The sequence below is a fragment of the Sebastes fasciatus genome, chromosome 4 (genome assembly GCF_043250625.1).
Source record: "Sebastes fasciatus isolate fSebFas1 chromosome 4, fSebFas1.pri, whole genome shotgun sequence".
In the NCBI taxonomy this organism is placed as follows: Eukaryota; Metazoa; Chordata; class Actinopteri; order Perciformes; family Sebastidae; genus Sebastes; species Sebastes fasciatus.
Window position 1 is genome coordinate 34,343,006 of NC_133798.1, and position 24,512 is coordinate 34,367,517.

General features: G+C 37.0%; 1 long non-coding RNA gene across 2 annotated transcripts in view; it reads left to right on the forward strand.

Moving 5' to 3' along the window:
• LOC141766726 (uncharacterized) overlaps positions 1 to 24,512 on the forward strand; it is a 50,019-nt gene that overhangs the window by 17,488 nt on the left and 8,019 nt on the right. For both annotated transcript variants that reach the window (XR_012593675.1, XR_012593674.1), the window contains exons 4-5: positions 8,459 to 8,667; positions 11,086 to 11,156. This is a non-coding gene — a long non-coding RNA (uncharacterized LOC141766726). The remainder of the gene's footprint in view (positions 1 to 8,458; positions 8,668 to 11,085; positions 11,157 to 24,512) is intronic.

Sequence of the window (24,512 nt, forward strand, 5' to 3'; positions counted from 1 at the left end):
TGCATTGAGTTCAAGATCAAATTTGATCAAAAATACATGAGGTAACTTGAGGTGTCTGATTGGGATTTGTTGGCACGACTTTTTTGAGGTTGGCTCCTCTGTGTTGGGGGGCTGTAACAGTTGTGAACGCATCACATCTGGACTGACTCCTGATTGGCTCCCTCACTAAGCTGTTGGACTGAAAATCCGCCACTCAGCAGGGTCATGTCCTTTGAATTGGATGGGGTGCTGATGTCGGCCAGTCAGCACTTGAACGGTCTTGAAATTCATTCAGTCACAACTAATTAAATACAGTTTGTAACTATTTGCAAGAAGAGAAAGAGCATTTTTTTGAGCAAAATCAAGTGAAATCTGAATAAAAGGGCGCCTTTGTGAAAAAGAAAAACAGTTTTCTATATTGGTGTAAAAATCACTTTCTTTGTTATGTAGTCAGCACTATGTTGAATTTAACAGATCTTGATGTGTATAAATATACTAAAGTCGAAGTTTGTGTTCAGTGTTTGAGTGAAATTAACCCGTGATTGGGTGAAATGAAGACTTCATCTCTATTTAACTTTCAGGCTGTAGCTGGTGGAGGTATCTTTCTTAAGTTGGTGGTTGGAGTTTAAAGGAGAAAAAAAAATAGATATTGGAGAAAATGGTGAAACTGGCTTCATAAAACTGACATAAAAGTGTTCACAAACATGCAGAAATTGGCATAAATGACATTAAAGCTTCAGTAGTCAGTATATTTTTGGCATCATTGGGCAAAAATTCCATAATAAAAAAGTGTTCTGAGAGAAAACTAGACTTCTGCTCCTTTTCAGGCTTTAGAAAATCTAGCCCGTGACGGGAGACTTTGAACAATCACAGCTCATTTCATTGAGAGAGCGTTCCTATTGGCTGTGCTCGGGTCATGTGACCAGAACTTGGCGTTCCTTTAACAGATTTTACAATGGCGGCCGGGTCACAAACTTTCTCATTTTATAGCTAAACTACAAGATGATTCTGAAAACATTTGAGGAGAGAAATAGGCATTAATGTAACATAATATTGGTTCATATTTGATCAGCGCTGCCTAGTTTGACCGTTTGGTCAGAGTTCTTCAGTGATTGACAGCCGGCTCTCATAGACAGCAGATGGACATCAGACCTCAGATCAGCTCTGACTGCTTGTTTTCCTCCGTTCTGTGAAATCTTGCAGATGCCATTAGGAGCACCGGAGGACACCGGAGGCACATGAGTTTTTTCAGGTTACCTGTTTCATGAACTACTGTCACGATATAGCTACCGTTTTATAAAAATAACTTTTTTTTAATCATATTTGCTCCAATCTCGCCTACTTCAGCTTTAAAAGGCTAGAAAATGTTTTGAAAAAAGAACGAGCAAAAAGCCCAGATCACGCTGGTGTTTTCATTCTGGTTTGAGATGTGCATGCTGACAAATATAGATTGATCTGTCCAAGAGCACAAACATAATTGAGTAATAAATGAGTTCTTCATGCAAGTGGTATTTCCCTATTAAATCAGAGAATGAGTACTTTGAAAACTGGAGGAGGACGAGCTCTGGAGTGGAGGGCTTTAGTCACAGAGCTTGACATTGTTTCGTGAGTCTGACATTAACCAAACCCGGGGCGAATTGAGGTTTTAGTCAGTCGAGGTAACTGACGAGTTTTCTTTTAGTAAAACAGCATCACCTGCTTATTCTCCCAAAAAACTGTTTTACTTGTCCAGACCACAACTATCAAGCTACGATTGTCACATGACAATAAATAACTTCTTCACACTTCTTCTTATCCACCGAACACAATCTGTGTTTGTCCCTTTTCATGTAATGTTGTCGTCCCAGGAAAGACTTACCTGTCTGTTAATGTGAAATCCTTCATTAAAGGGACTGTTTGTAACTTTCTAAGCGTATAAATGTAGCAGGTCGGCACACATGCGCGCTCGCATATGCGCGCTCGCTTGTGGCCGCTGTCTCGTCTCCTCTGCCTGCTCGCCTTCACCCAGACAGCGCGCGCGTTCTCGCGTACTCGCTCCACCTCTAGACGTGAACGCGCGCTCACTCCACACTGCAGAAGAGTTAGTTTAGCTCTGAGAATATCTAGTGAATGTACATTGGACGTTTGTGCAGAAATAAATGCTGCAGCTCCTCCAGACCAACAGAGGTTTCCCGTGTCTTGGGAAGTAACGGGGCTCTGCAGAGAGAAACGTTACCGTCTCGTTACCGACCGGTTGCCGGTGTCTTCCTGCTCTCTCCGGCTGCGGGCGGAGGGAGACGAGTTTCTTGCTGGGGAGCCCCGCTGCTGAAGCCTGCGCTGAGGCAGGAGAAGCAAACACAGTATCAGCATTGATTCATGGAGAGACCTTCGTCTGGTCAGCTAACATTACTGCCAAGCAGCTGAAATATAGAGTGATATTGTGCTTTTAGCTGACGTGTGTCGCCTCACTGTTTTGAGCGATGCCCGTTCATGTCCATTTAGAGCGAGCACAAGCACGAGCTCGACGCTGACTTTCGTTGATTTCACGGCCACAGGTGTCGCTGTTAAGAAGCATTTCTGAAAGTTACAAATAGTCCCTTTAAGTGGATATCAGCAAGCACTACAGTGGTATATCAATTCACAATAGAGACAAGTTGAATTAAAAACAGTGTAAAAAAAAAAAGCGAGACTGTGGTGGAATACCTCTTTAATGACACATTATATCTCTACATAGCTGAATAATTACACATGTTTAGTTTGAAAGCCCATATTGTGTCGCTGTAGACGGATGCACTGAATATGACTCATCCGTTTTTGTAGGAGTAATATAATTTGTATTTTCTATTAATTTTGGGCATGAGTCAAGTCTGTGTCTGTAAACAGGAAGAACACAGCGATGTCGTGGAGAGTAAACCCACCGGAATGTGTATAACACACAATAAATAAATACAGTTTATCATGTATAATGTAAAAAATGACGTTATAAATCATGTGAAGTGGCAAAAAAAGTGGTGTAAGATTTACTTACACTCAGGAAGGAATGCTTTTCTGTGAATTCAGATGTTGTAAAATCTAAAGATACTTTATATATTTACTGTTTATCATGTGACTGGATATTATAGTCTGTCTCCGTCTTGGCTTTATGTTGTCATTGTGTGTGTGTGTGTTGAAGTCTTTTGGAGTTTCTGGAGGTCTTGATCTCTTGGTGTTGAGAACCGGTACTCTCCCTGTCAGCATTTGAATGGGGAGGAGAAGGTGTGATTGTGTGTGTGTGTGTGTGTGTGTGTGTGTGTGGTAGTGGGGGGGGAGTGTATCGTCACCACCACCACTCCTGGTCGTGACTCACAGCACACAATGCTTTTCGCTCCTCTCCCGAGCCCTTTATTTATTTTTAGCTGAGCAACGTTTTATACGACCGAACTGTAGGCCTGCACACAAGATGACACACACACACACTCATACACACACACACGCATGATGCAGAACATACTTCCGTTCATGCACACGCTCTTATTTCTGTGATACTGTTTTTGTCCGTAGCGGTCAAATAGACTTTTTCTGTCATACATACACACCACATTTCTAAGTTGTCACAGCGTGTGTGTTGTGTGTGTGTGTGTGTGTGTGTGTGTGTGTGTGTGTGTGTCTGCCGTCCGTCCCTCCATTGTCTTTGCATTGTCTGCAGATAACTGAGCCTGATGTTGTCTAAACAGATACAGTAGTAGACGTTTCTTACACAGATTTGCTTTTTGATCAAATGACTCTTAATTTCAACCGTTTCAGCATGTGAACCGAAAACCGGAGTTTGGTTACACCGGATGATATTTGCTGATGTTTAAATTGTATTTCTGCAGTGTTGCTTAAAGTTGTCGTGGCCCAACATGCAAAGAGCTGAAGTGAATTACATGAATTAATACGTGACTTCAAGTGAGGAACAAACTAGAAGAGTGAAAAGACAACATACTGTACTAGAAGTGTGAGTGTAGTCGAACACTCCCGGTATAGGCATCAGTTTGGTGATTTGCAGGTGATGTCTGGGTTAAAACCAGGCTAAATGTGTTTGTGCTTACTTATTGAAATATATTTAATTGCTGTTAAAACAATTGTTACATGTAGGGCTGGGTAATATGACGATATATATCGTCAAAACAATATAAAAATGTCCATCGTATATGATTTTCTATATCTTTCTATCCCTATATTTATTTATTTTGTCTCTATAATCTCACTTAAAACTGTTATGCCCATTTTGCACTCAAGTTCTTAAAATGAGAAAAGACTGTTTCATTAACACAGGAGTATATAACAATAGGCTTTACCATGTGGTTATTTCATTTAGACTATTTATTTATTGAATTACCAGAATTCATACTATATCCTGATATAAATCGTTACATTGAAGCTAGAAAATGTTTGACCTGCAAATCACCACAATTGTGATCACGGGGCTGAACGCTGTGTTCACACTTTTGTCATTTACCAGCTCAAATTTAAAGATTATGTTCAGATTTGTCCTGATTTCAGTCATTTAAATCAAATCATGTTTGCATGTTTGATCTGAGCCTTCATATAATCAGAAGGAAATAGGAAATATGAATCTTAAACCCCCACAAAATGCAAAATAAAATGTGCTGCAAAGCCCAGTTCAGACTCTCCACGATTTGGAAAATCATCAAATCAGTCGTTGTGGTGAAATCAGACTTCCGATTTACTTCACAACACAAACAGCAAAATCACTTTACTTCAACGTAAAAGGCCGATCAAATCAGCTGTTTTTAACAACGGCATTTTGGTCACCGTTACTAGTTAAATGTCAGGCTTCAATAAACCAGCGTACGTTACTGAGTCTCAGTTTAGTTTGAGTCAGAAAACCGGCTCGTGTTCTTCTTCTTCTTTGGCAAATTATTCTTGATTTGATCAGTTTGATCGATTCTGGGTTTTGTTTCATCTCCTCAATCTCACTAGTGGTATCTCGTCACGCAGAGAGTTTTGGTTTTATTTCTCCAGGTTTTTAGATATTTGTCTCCGATTCTGTCTCCAGCCCCAAAACAATGGAGGCAAATGGAATTGTTAAAATTATATTTGAAAAATTATGTCTCTACAGAATCAGTGTCACTTTACTATAAAACTGTTCACAATGAACTCTCAACGATCCAGATTAATTGTACACTGGAAACACACTTTACCGTTGAATTTGCTATTTTAATTTTAATATTTTCAATTCTGTGACCACGAGAGAAACAAAATCCCGTTCACTTCCATTGTGCTGGGGATCATGGAGGCAGAAATCACAAATACTGATATCTCAAAACCTGAACAAATAAAACAAAACCTGACTGCATGGCTGGAGAGATGTTTAATTTGGGTGAACTGACCCTTTAAAGTGTTATCCTCCTACAGTATATGTTATTGTCATGATGTTTGACGGTCGCAAACTTTAACAACTCAGAGAGCTGAACTCTAAAATGCGAGTTTATCCAGGAGGTGAAATGAGATCTTTTAAAAGAAAGTCATGCAACCACGCTATAAACATGAAACGTATCATAAATAAGTGTTTATATTATCAAATGTAAAAGCATATTGTAATACAAGTGTTCTGAGAGATAACTAGACTTCTGTACCTCATCATGGCTCTGTTTTCAGGCTTTAAACTTTGACCAATCACAGGTCATTTCATTGAGAGAGCGTTCCTATTGGCTTTGCTCCGGTCATGTGACCAGAACTTGGCGTTCCTTCAAGACATGGCGGCGGCGTCACAAACTTTCTCATCTTACAGCTAAACCGTGCACTACAAGATGATTCTGAAAACATTTGAGGAGAGAAATAGGCATTACAGTAACATAATATTGATTCATATTTGATCAGCGCTGCCTAGTTTGACCGTTTGGTCGGAGTTCACGAGTGATTGACAGCCGGGTCTCATAGACAGCAGATGGACAGCAGACCTCAGATCAGCTCTGACTGCTTGTTTTCCTCCGGTCTGTGAAATCTTGCAGATGCTGTTAGGAGCACCGGAGGACATCGGAGGAACATGATTCTTTTCAAGTTAACTGTTTTATGTACTACTGTCACAATATAGCAACCGTTTTTTTTTTTTAAATATATTTTTTTAATCATATGATCACACTTTCTGATTGTATAGAACCAGGCTAATAAGGTTGTATAGAAACTTTTGTAAAGATTAAAAAAATCATTGATAATTGTGAAAAAAATAAATAAATCAGTCTTGGTTGATTTGGTGACACCCGTGGTTACCATGGTAACAGCAAACCCGGTTTTTAATGCTACAGCACTCTTTAAGCAGCTACTTTGTCAGATATAAGATCAACTGGTGGATCAGTTTACAATGCAGCCAAACCACTTCACGTTGTTTTGAGGAAGAAGTCCGAGTCAAACATATATGCAACAGCGATATGACGATTTCCACAGCAGGTCACAGGAAAGTTGGTTAGCTCGCTGAGGAGTCGGAGGTGTGCAGCCTGCAGCTCTTCCTCTTTAGTTTGGTTTATTAGCACAAAAGGAAGTGATAAACAACAAAAGTATATAGCAACACACAAGGAGAGGTAAGAAACCCCAGAGGGCTTATAAAACCTCCCCTCTAGGTTTTACAATTTATCCTAATTAGGGCTGTCAAATGAATGTAAATATTTATTATTGACAATAAGAAATAAAATTGAACAACACAAAACAATGACAAATATTGTCCAGAAACCCTCACAGGTACTGCATTTAGCATAAAAAAATGCTCCAATCATAACATGTCAAACTGCAGCCCAACAGGCAACAACAGCTGTCAGTGTGTCAGTGTGCTGACTTGACTATGACTTGCCCCAAACTGCATGTGATTATCATAAAGTGGGCATGTCTGTAAAGGGGAGACTCGTGGGTACCCATAGAACCCATTTTCATTCACATATCTTGAGGTCAGAGGTCAAGGGACCCCTTTGAAAATGGCCATGCCAGTTTTTCCTCGCCAAAATTCAGCGTAAGTTTGGAGCGTTATTTAGCCTCCTTTGTGACAAGCTAGTTCGACATGGTTGGGCTTTAAAACTGAGCCCGCTACAACCTCTGAAAGATCGATTGCTTTAATGCGTTAAATAAATTAGTGATGTTAAAACAAATTTGCGGTAATGCGTTATTATCGCGTTAACTTTGACAGCCCTAATCCTAATACAATGGATATTTGTTGCCTCTCGTTACGTTACTCCCTTGCAAAAAATTAAGATAATCTGCTGGCAAAAACAAAAGCCGAAAAACCCCATTGTCTTGTTTTGTACATACATTTTTAATGAACGGTCTTAATGCTAACAAATACACTGTTTCGTGTGGCTGCTTCACAGTAAAAGTCACCATCTTGTTTTGTCAGTTGAATGCCAGTTTGCATTTAGCAATAAGTAAAATAAAAAAACAAAAAAAAAACTGACATGCTGTAAGGAGTAAATAGTTAGGCTGAGATCAGTGAGATAAAAGGTTGCTGTACTTTTCCATCATTTTGTATCATCCATCACACGTGTCCATCATTTCCAACGCAGTCAAATAGTTACGAAATTTAATTTATTTTATTCGTGTACATAGACACAAATTTCACATTTTTTTCGTGACGCTCAGCACGACTTTCAACAACGTATTTTTCATGTGTTTTCCTACGAATGTCCAGCAACATGTGACGTATGTGTCAATTTCTGCTCCAGGCTTTTCAAAATAAAACTACTTAGTTAGGTTAAGGATTAGTTTGACTTGGTTAGGCTTAGGCAACAAAACTACTTAGTTAGGTTTAGGAAAAGATCGTGGTTTGGGTTAAAATAACACCAGAAGTTCCGTAACTTCAATACGGAAGTTACATGATAAATAAATCAATTTTGACTTGCATGTAAGACGTTTTTTTTTTTTACCCATCCATCCACCCCGACCTCCTCCCTATGCGGCCGGCGTTCACCGTTCTTTATACTTACTGCTTCACAATTACGTGGATTACATACTAATTGATTTTGTGCTGACCATCAGGGGAAAGAAAATTGAAATTTGTGTCTATGTACACGAATCAATGCATTCAATTTCGGGAATATTTCACAAACTGCTGTGCGACTAGCTGCCTACGAATCCCTCATAGGTAAATAGAATCCAGTGCAGGACATGGCGGACTCCCCCACTATACCAATAAAAGCTACTTTATAGACAAGTATTTACAGGATGCAAATACATTGAATGGCTAATGCAGAAACATGCAAAGAGCTGTAGAAGAAGAAGATACGTCATGTCATCTGATCCGTTTCTCTTCATCACCATCTTCCCTGCTTGGATTTAAAAAAAATAATTTCTTGCTTTCCTTTTGCTTTTTTCCCCAGTTTTCCCTCTTCATCCGTTGTCTCTTCTCCTGTCTCTAAGTTTCTGTCTCACTTGTGATTCTCCTCTCTCTCTCTCTCTCCCTCTCCCTCTCTCATCTGTCTCTCCCCCTCACTCCGTCTTTATCCTCCTCTCCCATTCACTCCGTCTCTCTCAGGGGCCCGAGGTGAGGATTGACAGAGGGGAAATCCTGACTGACTGAAACCCGGCTGATGATGAGTTCTCCTCTTCCTCCTCCTCCTCCTCCTTCTTTCTCTCCACCTTGAGCACTCTTCTCTTGTCTTCTCCCTCTTTTCCTCCTTCTCTCCAACCTGTGCATTTGCGTCTTCCTCTCAACCTCCCCCCCCTCCATGCTGTAGGATTAAGGTACATCCACACTTCCTCTGCGGACCGTCTCTTTCAGATATATGCATGTGACATGGCTGACTCAATGTGGCACACACTTTAGTCTCCACTTTTTGAAACAATTATCATAAAGCATCATAAAGCCTGACATCCTCTAATCCTATTTGTTTGTCAAAATCAAAACTTTTTTTAAACATTTTGTTTTAATAGAAATATGTTAAATGTTAAAAGCAGTTTGTGGCGATGAAAAACAACAACACAAAACCAAACACATTGTTACAAAGAGACACAAGAACAGGAGAATTTTTTTTTTAAATGTGTGAAAACTTGGACGTCATCAACCAGAGGGATGGTTGCACTGCAAAATTATATTATTAATGCTTCTAGTCAGTTAACACATGAATACTTCCAGAACAATAATGGGTCGGCACAAGTTAAATTGACCAAATAGGGAGATTTCTGTTCACTCAGAGGGTTGATGTGTAGCAGGTGACTAAACTACCTCAAGTGTTAAATTGAGATATTGTTTACATTTAGAGGAAATAAAATGTTATATCTGATCAATTCCAGAAGCCCATAGTTTTGAAAACCTTTTTCATGGTGTGTAAATTGGTGCTTTTAAAATGTATTTTTTAAAATCTTGGAAATAAAAAAAGACATGCAGAGATTAAGACAAAATAATGTGTGTGAGTGGAGCAGGGTCAGGCAAAAATATATATATATTTTAGGGCTGTCAATCCATTAAAATATGTAATAGTGATTGTCCATAGTTAATCGCGATTAATCACAAATTAATTGCATATTTTTTATCTGTTCAAAATGTACCTTTCAGGGAAATTTGTCAAGTATTTAATACTCTTATCAACATGGGAGTGGACAAATATATGCTGCTTTATGCAAATGTATGTATATATTTATTATTGGAAATCAATTAACAACACAAAACAATGATAAATATTATCTAGAAACCCTCACAGGTACTGCATATAACATAAAAATATGCTCAAATCATAACATGGCAAACTGCAGCCCAACAGGCAACAACAGCTGTCAGTGTGTCAGTGTGCTGACTTGACTATGACTTGCCCCAAACTGCATGTGATTATCATAAAGTGGGCATGTCTGTAAAGGGGAGACTCGTGGGTACCCATAGAACCCATTTTCATTCACATATCTTGAGGTCAGAGGTCAAGGGACCCCTTTGAAAATGCCAGTATGACATGGTTGATACCAATGGATTCCTTAGATGTACTAGTTTCATATGATGCTTCGATCTAGCTTTAAAACTGAGCTAAACAACCTAAAAATCACAAGTTCTGTTAATGCATTAAAGAAATTAGTGGCGTCAAAAAGAATTTGCGATTACGCGTTTTTATCACAGCCCTGATATTTTTGAAAGTATATTTAAATTACATGATCCATTCAAGAATCCCAAAGATGTAGTATTTCCCATTTGGGAAAGTCCTCAAAAGGCATTCTTAATTTAACAGATGAAGTCACTTCCTAATGAGCTTTAAATGAGCAGCATTTTAGAATGAGATAGTATTTTTTTTTGTTTATCTTTTCTTTCTCTTTTTTCAAAATAAGATAAAATCAAATGGTATCTTAACTCACTTGTAAGAATTAGTGTCGTGTTTGTAACGGTGGTTATCTCATTTTAGAGCCAAACGTGTTGATTTGACTTTTCAGACACTAAATGAGATAAATCAAATACTTGTTGAGCAGGTTTTGGGGGTTTCAGGTTGAACAGACTTTTTCGGTTTCCTCTTGTTTGCCAGAAACACCTCTTCAATAAACATACTGCATGTCTTTAATTTTGTATTCTACATCTTTTGAAACATGCAAAATATAATTTATTGAAACAGGATCATTTTAAAGAACAGATTGAACTGTGTTTAAAGAAATGGAGTTACATTTTTAGGAAGAAATTATTACAAATCAATACAAAATTGCATTAGGATAGTGAGTTAACCTCCTCCTCAGTCTGCTTTATTCACACACACATCAGCAGCAGCATATTTTTCCTGGTGCACACGTTGTGATTTAAGCTACTAAAGCAGGTTGAGCTTTGTTTGCTGAACCAATCTCAGTGCTTCTTGGTTCACAGAGTTCAACGCCCACGTAAGCTTAATTTACTCTGTGTCCACGTCCTGTTTCTGCCCAAATAAATGCTATACGGTTCTATCATCTTGTCACAGTAATGGAAAATAAGCAGATATGAAAACATTTTTCCCCACGTCCAACCGCATGGTCAACTCTATTTTGTGTCAGCTCTTTGGATTTATTATGGAATTTGTTACAGTGGGTTGTGAACCGGTTTTGAAGCCAAATTAGAGTTGATAAAAGTTGATAATATGTACAGTAAATTAATTATTTCAATCTCTCAAAAATTTCAAAATGATTTTTACATTTTCATATAATTTCTTATGTTTTTTTTAGGACCCGGTGAATGCCATCCCTCAGCACTGAGGCGACGACAACACAGTGTGTTCTCACCACGACGACCGCAGGTATGATGACAGTGGAGCTAGACAGACAATCAGACATCATGTCGTACTCACTGATTGGATATTCCCATATTCATTCATCTATACGGTACCAAACTGCTTTTTGTGGGGAAAATGTTCCCGCTGTGCATTTTCTTTTAAAAGTTTACTTTTAAGAATAACCATAGATGATAAAATTATAGTTGTTAGATAATCTGTTAGAACTGTTTCACTTAGATTTAAAAAAAAAAAAATAACGTATTGTTTTCCGTTAGTTTTTCTGAAGAGCATCACAGTATTCAAAACCTAAACTACAGTACCCTCAGTAGTAGTTGCTGTGGAGACGATGCAACAGGAAGACATCGATGAGTTTTAACATATAAAAAAATGCTTCTTGATCCAAAATTGATTGAGGACTTGAAAATATATTCAAGCTGCTGATTGTACAGTATTCAGTAGTATCAGTGTCTCTTACTGCAGTGCTTCTTGGGACACGTAGTAGCCTCGATATCACCTGTTTCTGCTCTTGCATGTTTGACTTTTTATCTGTGAATCTGCTGTTTTCAATGGAGTTGCTCCTTGTTTTTCTACTATTCAGCCAGGATATTTCCATGTGCAGCCACAAGTTAGAAGCTCAAATTGCGACAAGTTATAGAGATATCCCCCATACAAAGACACAAAAAATCACAACATAACATTTGACCCTCTCAGGTTGATTGACTTAACTCAGGAAACAACTAAATCTCAGTTATTAATATTTTCTGATGCTGTTTGTTTACATCACTAATGCTAAATTTGACAGTAAAACAAGCCTATACATGAAAAATTAAATAGATTTTTCTTCAGTTTCCATATTAAAGCTGAAGTAGGCGAGATTGGAGCAAATATGATTAAAAAAAGTTATTTTTATGAAACAGTCACTATACCGTGACATTAGTACATGAAACAGGTAACCTGAAAAAAATCATGTACCTCTGTGTCCTCCGGTGCTCCTAACGGCATCTGCAAGATTTCACATACCAGAGGAAAACAAGCAGTAAGAGCTGATCTGAGGTCCGCTGTCTAGCTGCCGTCTATAAGAGCCGGCTGTCATCATTCACAAACTCCGACCAAACGGTCAAACTAGGCAGCGCTGATCAAATATGAATCAATATTCTGTTACGTTAATGCCTATTTCTCTCCTCAAATGTTTTCAGAATCATCTTGTACTGCACGGTTTAGATGTAAAATGAGAAAGTTTGTGTCGCCGCCACCATTGTGATGTTTTAAAGCCTGAAAACAGAGCCATGAGGAGGTGCAGAAGTCTAGCTTTCCTCTCAGAACACTTGAATTACAATATGCTGAAAGGTTATTATGGAATTTTTGCCTAATGATGCCAAAAATATACTGACTACTGCCACTTTAATGTACCTCAGATCTCTCGGTTCATGATATTCCTGACTGAGCCTTTAATATACCTTTGTATGATATTAATTTTGAGAATCAATAGTGGTGGATACAGATATCTTAACTGATGATTTACACAAAGATAAAACAACTAATTTGACAATCATGTTTGTAGCAGCTTTAAATATTGATTGAGATTCAGGAGGTTCATTTTATTTTTCACGTTATTTTTTTTCCACACAAAAGTCAATATTTTACAGCGAAGCTTTGAAAACAGACGTACCTGTTATTTGGCCGAGCTCTGCACCAAAATATGAGGTGTGGTGTGGTGGGGGCACATTTCTGGACGGAAGTGTGGTGCAGTGTGTGTATTTGTTTGTGTGCGTGTGTGTGCGCTACCGGAGGGCAAAGTGCCACGTCAGTTTGGATCGGAGGTTCCTCTTCTCTGCCAGGATGTCCTGTAGAAAGACTCCACCCTCCTGGTTATAGCAGCATCTCTCCATGCTCTTACCCCAGACATACCACATATATGACTTTTAATCTGACCTTTGTACCCTGTCGTTTCACCTCTGCTAACCCACACACACGTGCAAACACACGCGCACACACACACACACACACACACACACACACCCTTTTTAGGCGTATGAGTCAAAAGAAAGCAGCCGGCTTGTCCCATCGGTGGTGGTGGAAAATGATTCAGGAAAGAGGGAAGGAGGGAAGTGAAGGTTAAGAGGGAACTCTGTGACCCCTGACGTAGGAAACACACACACACACACACACACACACACACACACACACACGCTCAGATGAATACACACACACTTATACTGACAAAAACACACACAGCAGTGCATGTCCGGACGTCATCAGTGCTGTGAGAGCTGCACACACACGCACACGCACACGCACGCACACACACACACACACACACACACACACACACACACACACACACACACACACACACACACACACACACACAAGCAATCTCACACACACACTTACATATGTCAGGAATACACAGTTTGACAAGTTAGTTCTCACTCGTATGCTGACGCACTCGGGCTAACACTTACTGACTCACTCTCACACTTTTTCTTTTCCTTGATCTCTCTTTACTGACTGTCACACATGCACACACACACACACGCCCGCACGCACACGCACGCACACACATACACACACACACACACACACACACACACACACACACACACACGCGCTTTGTACAGTTGTTAATAAACACAATCTTGTTCAAACTTTCATCACTTATTTGTCTTTCTCCACCCCGCCTACATTTTCAGATAAATGATATTTATGAACACAGACACACACACAATTAACATGTTGAATATCAAATGTTCATTTATCATTCAGTTACCATGTTTTATGAATCATTAACTCCAAACAAAACAACATTTTCCTCCCAACTTTTCAGCTATTTCCTTTTCCAGTTAAGAAACAAACATCTGAGATTTAAACTTTCCATAAAGCATGTTGATTCTACTCTTTAACTTTTTGATAAATTCATTCAAAGCTCTTTGTAATGCTGCATTCTGTACAAAATAACATTATTTTTATGATCCACAGGAAGAAATAATTCAGATCTGATGCAGATTTTAGCAGCATCACGTGTTTTAAGTGAAACACAAATAACAGAGTTACAACATGCAGATAATCACACTGTGAATGTTTGTAATTTATATAAAGAAATGATTACCTGTTCCCCCCCATAATACTTAAAATGATCATTTAAAACCAAATTAACAAATGTATTTGCTATTAAAGTTTACATTTAAAGATAATCAAAAGCAGAAAAATACACACAAATATAAAAGCACAAAAATAAAATAAGGCGCTCCAACAACACAGACCAACCAAGATGCTTGAACAGTGTTTTCACTTTTATTATTTAATTCTTATATTTACTCTTCATTCATAAAACTCTCAGCTGATTTACACATTTAAGTTGTTGTCCACAACATTCATTTCATTAAAACCTCTTTTTATCACACACATTTTGTAAAACCTAAAGTCTTTCTAGATACTCTCTCATTTTTCAGTGTGAACATAATAAAACAGTAGCATGTAACTGAAATACAGACATGGATTTTCTATTTTTTGAAAGCAAAGGAAGTTTAAAAGTCATTCTACTTTTATAAAACACATTTTACAGCTTAATTGCAACATTTAGAAATAATTTGTGTACAAAACTTAGTTCCTTATGCATCTGACACCACATGAAAACATTACTGTTGTTATGACCTGTAATGTTTAAATTAATTCACAATCTGATTTACACAATTGAAGCCCACAGATTAAAAGTGTCAAGTTTGATCCGAGGCTGAAAACTGCGTCAAAGTGCTCTTGAACAAAACAATAAGACCCTGCACCGCTCACTGTTCACTCATTTTAATAATAAACCTATTTTTCTGTTTCAAATTTCTCACAGAAACTTTAAAACTAAAATAAGGAATCACAGAAACATGTGTGAGATGTTTGGAGAGAAAGCTACAAGACGCAGCAGAGTGACCACATTAGAAAGAGAATAAAACTATAACAAGTCACATAATGAACCTCTATATGTTTTGTCTTCATTCTGAGCTGTTTTCAACCTCTTCTGATATTTATTATGTGCCTAAAACAATCAGCCGGACATAAATCTGACTCCATTTTGTTGCCAGATGTTGAACTTTCAGACAGCATGATTACACAGTCAGTCAGTAATATCTACTGCTGCCGCTGAAAACTAAAAGTCCAACAGGAGAACGTCTCTCCTCCATCTGATCATCTCTTTTCCAAACCAGTGAGTTCCTCTTTCACCTCTCACTGTAGTCCATGATCTCAACCAGGGGCGTAATGTCCACGGGCTGATGGAAGGAATGTGTCCTCCTCACTTTGATTGTTTCTTCCTCTCTGAACCGTGTGCTCGGACTGTCCGGCCACCAACTAACATCCAGATGAGAGAAGATCTGAGTGGCCTGTAACATAAAGGCTGCCGTACATTTGGTCAAAGTTGTTCAGACACTACTCAGGGCTAAATTTCTCAGGGCTAAATAAAATATCCTCTTTGGTCAATATTTGTATTTACAGCTAATATTCTGCTAGAACTGAGCATTAATGAAAGATAAGACAGTAAAGCACAGAACTCTTTTTAGTAAAGATGCAGATACAACAATAAAGTCATCTATAAAGGGAACTAAAACCCCCCACTTAAAGGGGACATTTTCAGCTTCATACCTGTATTTTGTGTTTCTACTAGAACATGTTTACATGCTTTAAAGTGTCAGTAGGCAGTATATTTTTGGCATCATTGGGATAAAATTCCATAATAACCTTTCATCATATTGTAATTCAAGTGTTCTGAGAGAAAACTAGACTTCTGCTCCTCCTCATGGCTCTGTTTTCAGGCTTTAGAAAATCTAGCCCGTGACGGGAGACTTTGACCAATCACAGGTCATTTCATTGAGAGAGCGTTCCTATTGGCTGTGCTCCGGTCTTGACCGGAACATGGCGATCCTTCACCAGATTTCACAATGGTCACAAACTTTCTCATTTCACAGCTAAACCGAGCACTACAAGATGATTCTGAAAACATTTGAGGAGAGAAATAGGCATTAACGTAACAGAATATTGATTCATATTTGATCAGCGCTGCCTAGTTTGACTGTTTGGTCGGAGTTTGCCAGTGATTGACAGCCGGCTCTCATAGACGGCAGCTGGACAGCAGACCTCAGATCAGCATCACACTGCATGTTTTCCTCCGGTCTGTGAAATCTTGCAGATGCCTGTTTCATGTACTACTGTCACGATATAGTGACCGTTTTAAAAATAACTTTTTGAATCATATTCGCTCCATTCTCACCTACTTCAGCTTTAATGTTTAAAATAGTGTCTGTCTGAATATACTCGTATTCACCCTCTGTCTGAAACGCTCCGTTTTAGCGCTTGTCTCTTTAAAAAGCCCAGTCTGCTCTGATTGGCTGGTGAGAAACATATGGTACACCTTTACAAAGGTAGTTCTCAAACTGTGGGCGATATGTTCTAATGAGCCCGTTTGTGACATAGGAAGGGGAGACAAATCTGAATGGTTTGTTGAATCACATGTTTTCTGATCTAGACAGCCCACAAAAAAACTGACTGAGTTGTCGTATTTCACAGTTTGTGGTTTGGTAGGAACTCCACATAGCTAAATGTACGAGCACAAGCACAAAATACAGTCAGCTTAACTGTTTAGAGATGTTGATGTGAATTTTGAGAATGTTTTTATTCTGTTTTAAAGTACAAGGAGGAAGCTGAAATAGATTATATAGAAAGAAAATATCTATTTCAAATCTGTTCAATATCATATATATATATATATTTCAGGTAGAAATATATAAAAAGCAAATTATCAGTCAGTCTTAGATGTTTTTCCACATCTGTATAACAAGTGACCTTGTGACAGACTCAAGGTTTAATATTCTGTAAAACAACAAGAAAGTCGCAGCAGCACAGTTACACACCTGATGTTTTTGCAGCTCTAGAAAGTTCAAATATGTACTAATACCTTTAAAAGAAAAAGATAATTATGTAAACAGTTGCATTACGCTGATTCCTAAATGCATCTAAATGCTTTTGTACTGTCTTCTGCAAAATCTATCCTTCTATTTGATGTAGTTAATGAAATGAAAGAGTCATGAGTTTTTAAATAAATACAAGAAAAACTGGAAGAATTCAAGATAAAAGTAAAACAAAATTCAAATACTAAGAATAAGAATCAGTGTGTGTGTGTGTATGATGACCAAAAAAGCCTCGATAGGGACACAATTCATTTAACTCCTGTTTCTTTTTCCTCACTCCGTTTCCTTAATCTTTCCATAATTTCACTTTTCAACATCTGTAGAAAACATCAGAGTTAGAGTGAAGAAGGAAAAGAGGAAACGTGAGATATTTTAGCAAATTCTAGAAACTACAGAACGTCTGTTTTTTCTCTCCAGCTCAACCACGATGTGCTTTTTGGGTTCAATCAGTTCCAATCTGAGTCGACAAAGTCTCTCAAACCTAAAGAGGAGTTTATAAACCAGCAACTGATGTGAAAACTGACTTGTACAGAAAGTGTGTGACATCCCCGAACGGGACGCACAAATATGTCACACATTACAGAGTGAAATATAGAAAATATATGAAGTAATTTACACCAGACTGTGCTGATTAAATCATATTTTTACTATCAGTGGAACATTTGAGCCTTTGTAAGTTAATTTACTATAATGCACAAATAATAATATCTGCAGAGGTTCTACCTTTTCAACATGCAACAACATATTTTCAACTTTAAATATACTTTAATATATTTTAAATAAGAAATTTTAGTTTGATTCCACAAACTACAAACGCAATCTGTAAAGTTTTACATTCTTTACAATTACAGTTCAGTGTGTGTGTGTGTGTGTGTGAGTGTGTGAGTGTGTGTGTGTGGACTAAATTGAACAAACTGTGCCAAGAAAAGATCCCCGGAAAAGCAAATTAGAGTCAGTATAATTCACATTGTTTCATCAAATGTAAACTTTTCATTTATATTTTGATCCGTATTAACTGAAGTGAGTGATATAATAAACTCAATTCTTCTTTCTTTCTCTCAGCACGTTGGCTGTAATCTGTAATCTTTGAGTCATGATCAGGGCAGTGCAGCGTTATCTCTTACAGTCCAAACATCTGTAATATTTATGACATATAACAGAAATTTAAGATCATTATGCTTTAATTTGCAAATATGATATCAGTCAAATGCATTTCCACACACACACACACACACACACACAAACCATATAACCGAACCTAAAAGGACACTGGGGGTTAAATTGTGACAGTTTATTTGTGTATGTTTCAAAGTCACGTGTACATTTTTACCCCAAAAGTAGTTAAATGTGTAATAAGAGGTTTTATTTTATTGCCAGTTATTGTGTTTTAGGTTTTATCTTCTTATTAGAGAGGTGTTAAAGAAAAGAGTACACATCAGGGAGGAAGCTGTTATAGATTATATAGAAAAAATGATCAATTCCAAACCTTTTTATTGAGTGGTTTTGATTAAAAATGTATAAAACATATAATATATCAATATCACCACACGTTTTCTCATTTGTAATCATTCCACAATCAGAGAGTCATGATCAGGGCAGTGCAGCTTTATCTCTTATAGTCCAAACATGTGTAATATTTATGATGTAGAACAGAAATTTAAGACCGTCATGCTTTGATTTGCAAATATGATATCGGACGGATACATTTCCACACACACACACACACACAAAACTGTGTAACCAAACTAAAAAAGGACACTAGGGGTTAAATTGTGACTGTTTATTTGTGTGTTTCAAAGTCGTTATATTATATTCAAAGAGGAAGCTGTTATAGATTATATAGAAAGAAAATGATCTATTTCAAACCTTTTTATTGACTGGTTTCAATTAAAAATGTATAAAACATATAATATATTAATATCACCACACGTTTGCTCATCTGTGATCTCTCCACAGTAACAGGGCAGCACTGCACTGACTTTATTAGTCCAAACTCACAGCTGCTATAATGTCAATTTAACATTATTCTTTAATTTGCAGCTTGGATACGAGTCAGATGCATGCAGAGAAAAAAAGAAACTGTGTGACCAAACGTACAAAATCTACATATCTGCATACAAGTGGGAACACTAATAATAAGTGATATGATTATAATGTATTTATGTTATCATCCAAACAAGAGTTCATCTCAAGGATCATAATGATGGTCAATAACTGAAGCTGAGACGAGAACAAGGAAAGTATTTATTAAAAAAAATGAGTGCAAATGAAAAGAAAACTGAAAATATTGTTCAAATATACAAATAATTTCAATAATTCCCTTCCTCCAATCTATGTTTTTGAATCCCACATCTGATTTAGGTCACTCAGAGACAAAAAAAAAAATCAGACTTTTGCTCAACAACAAACTTCCTGACCTGCAGTTGTGCGGTCGGTCGGTCGCCGCTCTTTCTCTCGTTTGGAGTTGGAACGGTAAACAATTTAATGGACTATCGTGTGTGTGTGTTTTTGAATGAAGGCTGGAGAGAGCCTGGATATTGATGCGTATGTGTGTGAGAGGGTTCATGCACTTATGCACTCATACACTTCTGGATGTGTGTGTGTGTGTGTGTGTGTGTGTGTGGTTCTGAGCAGATGTGACCAGATGTTTTTCTAGCTATTCACGGTCAAAAGTTTACAGTTAAAATACTCCCACGTGATTATTAATATAGTTCTCTTCAAGTTGATTCATTTAATGTTCATACATTACTAGTGTTAGATTTAATATATATATGTTTTTAACTTTAGACAAAGCTTTAGAAATACTTTAATTTGAGGGAAAAGGATATTTTACTGGATACATTTTCAGAGGGTAGATTTTCAAACACCTTTAATCTCTCAACTAAAGACAAATCTTAACATGAAACATGTTAAATGAGAAAGTTAAACTCTTCCAGTAGGATACTTTTTAAACTCTTATTTTGTGGGTGTTTTTAAAGGCTGGTACTAATGTTAATATTTGTGGATCGAAGCTGCTGGTTGCCTAGATTCAATACCTTTAAATGTGATTGTTTTGATGCCAGATAAAATGTCAAATATCAGTCTCCTATTGATCTATTTGACAGGGACAGTACATGTAGGCATTCTCTCAAGAGGAGTTTATAAACCAGCAACTGATGTGAAAACTGACTTGTACAGAAAGTGTGTGACATCCCAGACCCAGACGCACAAATATGTCACACATTACAGAGTGAAATATAGAAAATATATGAAGTAATTTACATCAGACTGTGCTGATTAAATCATACTTTTACCATCAGTTGAACATTTGAGCCTTTTCAGTTAATTGACTAATGCACAAATAATATTATCTGCAGAGGTTCTACCTTTTCAACATGTAACAACATATTTTCAACTTTAAATATACTTTAATATATTTTGAATAGCAAATTTTAGTTTGATTCCACAAACTACAAACATGTTTAAGATTCTTCACATTACAGTTCAGTGTGTGTGTGTGTGTGTGTGTGTGTGTGTGTGTGTGTGTGTGTGTGGACTCAATTGAACAAACTGTGTCAAGAAAAGATCCCCGGAAAAGCAAATTAGAGTCAGTATAATTCACATTGTTTCATCAAATGTAAACTTTTCATTTATATTTTGATCCGTATTAACTGAAGTGAGTGATAAAATAAACTCAACTCTACTTTCTTTTTCTCAGCACGTTGGCTGTAATCTGTAATCTTTGAGTCATGATCAGGGCAGTGCAGCGTTATCTCTTACAGTCCAAACATCTGTAACATTTATGATATATAAGTTATAATAAATTTAAGATTATTATGCTTTTACTTGCAAATATGATATCAGTCAAATGCATTTCTCCACACACACACACACACACACACACACACACAAAAGCATGTAACCGAACCTAAAAGGACACTGGGGGTTAAATTGCGACTGTTTATTTGTGTGTTTCAAAGTCACGTGTACGTTTTTACCCCAAAAGTAGTTTCATTTGTAGTTAGAGTTTTTATTTTCTTGCCAGTTATTGTGTTTTAGGTTGTATATTCTTATTAGAGAAGTGTCAAAGAAAAGAGTTAAGATCAGGGAGGAAGCTGTTATAGATTATATAGAAAGAAAATGATCTATTTCAAACCTGTTCATTAACTGGTTTCGATTAAAAATGTATTAACTGAAGTGAGTGATAAAATAAGGTCAACTCTACTTTCTTTTTCTCAGTACGTTGGCTGTAATCTGTTACACTTAATTAAAGTGCAACCAATGCAACCTATATATAGGACTTATAACCGTAGATAATTTGCAGACCTTGTCCCTGGTTAGGCTTTTAAGAAAAAATAAAATCACATAATACAACATCATACATACAATAACAAGCAATTTACATACAGTATGAATGTTCCGAATCAGTAATCAGTGATCACAGGTTTGGTTTAGTTTCAGCCAGTGTTTCACCTTTTTATTAAATGTTTTCAGGTCAGGTTGTATTTCTGTTGGTAGGTCATTCCCAAAAATGTTTTCCTTTTATTGAAAAACAGGACTGACCGAAGGTTGTTTTGCGCTGTGCCACTCTGCAGTTACCATTTGTTAATCCCTGAGTGGCTATTATCTATTAGTATTCATTTTTGTTCACACAAGATGGGCTTGAAAGTTTGTTGAGTAAAATCGTGTCCGAACCTTCCTCATAACTAACAGAGATGACTTTGACTGGTTGAGTCCGTACCTGCTGAACAGAAGTATAAAAAAGGATAGATTTTCTAAAATGTTACAGTTTCAAGTTTCAGAAAGTCAAATCTTTCTTCAGGAAACATGAAACAAAAGAAAGGAAACTCTAATAATACCCATTTAAAGTCTTATTTCACAACTTAGTGTGAGAATGGGGCCGTTTTAAATGACCATGACCTCCTTTATTTGAGTATTTTCTAATGCACCTGTGTTCAAAATAAGGTAGATTTTCAAACAACTTTAATCTCTCAACTAAAAACAAATCTTAACATCGCCGTCATGAAACATGTTCGACATCTTTTAAAACTCTTATTTCATGTGTGTTTTTAAAAGACTGGTACTTATGTTAGTATTTGTGGATTGAAGCTGCTGATTGCTTAGCTTCAACCTTTAAATGTGATTGTTATGATGCCACAAAATGTAAAATATCTGTGTCTCTACTAAATGGTTATTCGGTCATTCAACAGCAGCAATTAAGTCACAAAAACCTTCATTTGAAACCAACACTGATGAGATTTTTAGATGTGCTTTATTGTGTCCAAACCTTCCTCATAACTAACAGAGATGACTTTGACTGGCTGAGTCTGTATACCTGCTGAACAAAAGTACTGTACATTAAATGCAAAGTTGCCTCATTGTGGGGATTTTAACAATTTCAGAAGTATAAAAAAAGGATAGATTTTCTAAAATGTTACAGTTTTAAGTTTCAGAAAGTCAAATCTTTCTTCAGGAAACATGAAACAAAGAAAGGAAACTCTTCTAATAATACCCATTTAAAGTCTTATTTCACAACTTAGTGTGAGAAAGAGGCCGTTTGACCTCCTTTATTTGAGTATTTTCTAATGCACCTGTGTTAAAAAAAAGGTAGATTTTCAAACAACTTTAATCTCTCAACTAAAGACAAATCTTAACATCGCAGTCATGAAACATGTTTGCATGAAAACAACGATAAAGTTAAACTCTTCCTATAGGATCTTTTAAAACTCTTATTTCATGTGTGTTTTTAAAGACTGGTACTTATGTTAGTATTTGTGGATCGAAGCTGCTGATTGCTTAGATTCAATCTTTAAATGTGATTGTTATGATGCCACAAACAATGTCAGATATCTGTGTCTCTCCTTGATGGTTATTCAGTCATTCAACAGCAGCAATTAAGTCACAAAAACCTTCTTTTGAAACCAACACTGATGAGTTTTTAGATGAGCTTTATACATTAAATGCAATGTTGCCTCATTGTGGGGATTTTTAACAATTTCAGAAGTACAAAAAAGGATAGATTTTCTAAAATTTTCCAGTTTTAAGTTTCAGAAAGTCAAATCTTTCTTCAGGTAACATGAAACAAAGAAAGGAAACTCTTCTAATGATACCCATTTAAAGTCTTATTTCATTACTATTGTGAGAAAGAGGCTGTTTTAAAAGACCATGACCTCTTTTATTTGAGTATCATCCTTTTCTAATTCACCAAAAACAACATTATTCTTCACAATCTTCCTTTTAAAAGAAACCCTAGAAACTGCAGGTTGAGTCAGTTTAGAGCTAAATGACAAAAGATACAAATGCCGGTGAAATCAGATCCTCTGCATTTTAATTTAACCTCCCAGATGTTTATTTAAACACATGTGTAGTTTATCCTTCAAGATGCAGGTCGGACATTTTGTTGTGGCCCCTCATTGGGTTGGCAGTCGGGCATGTGAGCTTCTTCTGCTGAGGGATATATAGTGTCATTAGCGCTGCTGTTTACCACATCTGCATGTGTTTTTCCTCCATGTCGGAGTGCTCTTTTACAAAAAGGCTTCCTCTCCTAAGCAGAGCAGCCTCGGTGAAGCCTCCTCATGTCAGACAGAAAATGGCTGACTGTACAGCTGAAGGCTCGGAGCTCCAGAGAGGCCGAGCAGCTCTCCTGCATCTCACCGGCTGTTTGTTCACAGAGCTGCTGCTGCTGCTGCTGAAGGGGCTTCATGTCAAACTCACAGACATTAAAACTGATGGTGTTTTACACAATTCGTGCTGTGAAAGAGGAGAATTAAGACTCAGGGAAACCCTTCATGACAGATTATACAACTTTGTTTTTGAAAAGTGTAATCTGTGTAGTCTTTTCTTTTATATCAAGGCAACGCAGTTATGTTCATCAATAATTACACGTAAACTCAATGTGCTCCATGGTAAAATGCATAGAGCAGGAAGTACAGAAGAGTAGGATGAATGAAATGCATGAAAAGAAAAAATATATACAAGAAAAAAACAGCAATTCATTTGAAAACATTAATAAAACCTGTGTCTACACAGACACAGACTTATTTTGGGTTTGATATAAATCTATATGATCAAAACTCATGCTTTACATTAAAGAGCAAAAATATGGGACTGATGTGAGATATGTATTCAATTAAAGTTTAGTAAGAAATTGTTACAAGTTGATGCTTAAAATATCAGAAACAGACTTTATTCACCACGTACAAGGATGTTGTTTTGGTGAAGGTGTTTGGTGCAAAATGAAGAAATAAGATTAGATAGCTTGAGTTTATTTGCATTCACGCACAGTTAACAACTGAATAGAAATAGAAATCTATACATGATTGTGCATCTTAAAAATAAAAACTATACATTTATTCATACACACCCACTATGGGTGTGTATGAATAAATGTATAGTTTTTAGACCCATTTGTACTCATACACATTTACAAATAAAACCATACACTTACATA